Raw genomic sequence first — 1617 nt, 5'->3', positions numbered from 1 at the left:
GGACATGCACAACCATGAAGATGGTGCCTTTACAAACCAACAGTCTCCATGAGTCACACCAGTCCTTGTCCATCCTTTGGCAAACATTCTTGTCTACTTCTTCTTCCTCGCAGTGACCATTTAAAACCTGAAATACACTACTAGAGACCACTTAACAGTTTATCTCACTGAAGGCTATTATGACAATGAGAAGCAGAAATGAAATCTTTGGAAGGATAAGTAGATACGGAAGCAATTGTAAGTAAACATATTTTTTTAAAAAGTGTTTTGCCTGGCACTTTGATTGGATGAAAGCATCAACACAGACCTGAGATAGTGGCTTCCTGTTGGCACAGTTGATGCCCCCAATGAAGACCATGTTGGGCATGATCGGCCTGGGGTAGTCCATCACAAAGTCCCCTCGGAACAGCCACACGGATGCATGACTGAGAAGATCCACCACTGACACCTCTCTCTCAAAAAGCTCAGAGGCAAGGCTTGCATAAGGAGCAAAAACAGCATGGCAAATGTACGACAGGGCCAGAGGATAGAGCACGTTCTTGACCCTTTGCAGGAATGTCATGTGGTCTGAATTGGTTGTTAGTAATCTAGGAATATAGGAGGAAGGGTTTGGACACTGTGTGCCCTTAAAGTCTAAATCGCATGGAATGTACCTCAAAAAAAACACAGCAGGAATCGACAGGTACTTAGCCAGCACCACCCCACAGAGGTTAACGGGGTCTGTTAACACCACATCAAAGGAAGTAGCGTTCAGGTGCCTGATCAGGGCCTTATTATGCAGTAGCTCCACACAAGACCTATGAAAGACCAAAGATATATTGTTCAAAATTGCCATACTTTTGAAAAATTTCTTCAGAAAATGTCCTGTTTTAAAGCACAGTTGAGTGTGGCCCAGCACAAAACGATCAAATTCATCCTGGGTCCATGGAATGGCATAGGTTGTCAGGGTGAAAAAGTTCTCTTCTTTGACGTGCATTTTCACCTCCGGGGTGAGGACCACCGCCCGGTGGCCTCTGGCATGGAGCTCCCGCACGGCCTCCCGCATGCTGAGCCAGTGGCTGCCGTCAATGGGCACCACCAGCACCTTCCCACTCTCAGCCCAGGGCTGGACACTGAGGAGGAGCAGCAGTCCTGTGGCCAACCGCGTCAGGGGAACCTGGAGTCCTGTGGCCATCTCAGCAGAAGCCACTGACAGCTGACTGTCCACCCCACACTGTGCATCCTACCTTTGCTTTCTTCATCTTAATTACCTTGTCACTGAGCCACCTAGCAAATCAACATGTAATTGGAAGACAGAGGACTCTCCTCCAGTTACTTATTAACCATTAATCTATCATCGTTTTTCACTGTGGGCCCCACACTGGAAAAGACCAATCATGCCTATCTTGAAAAACTCATCTGACCCTGCGTTCGCTCTGGGGAACATCCAAGTTTACGCTCTTGTTTCTTATCCAATTCCCAACACAAGGCTGTGAACACCCATTTCATGTCACTGCCTCCTACTTCTCTATTAACCACGTTTATCAGGCTGCAGCTGAGGTCTGAGGAGTCACCATTGCCCTGGTCCCTAATCATATGCTCTCAGCTGGATGACCCTATGTACTAACCCTTAAAACT

At 47.2% G+C, this 1617-nt stretch overlaps 1 pseudogene across 1 annotated transcript; it reads right to left on the bottom strand.

Moving 5' to 3' along the window:
- Window positions 1–307: 307 nt before the first annotated feature.
- On the bottom strand, window positions 308–1253 carry LOC111531268 (annotated as a pseudogene). The gene has a single exon (XR_002728209.3). The product of XR_002728209.3 is annotated as a UDP-glucuronosyltransferase 1-3 pseudogene (transcript).
- Window positions 1254–1617: the final 364 nt, after the last annotated feature.

This window comes from Piliocolobus tephrosceles, unplaced genomic scaffold (genome assembly GCF_002776525.5).
Source record: "Piliocolobus tephrosceles isolate RC106 unplaced genomic scaffold, ASM277652v3 unscaffolded_26970, whole genome shotgun sequence".
In the NCBI taxonomy this organism is placed as follows: Eukaryota; Metazoa; Chordata; class Mammalia; order Primates; family Cercopithecidae; genus Piliocolobus; species Piliocolobus tephrosceles.
This window is presented reverse-complemented; position numbering and strand designations above follow the sequence as displayed.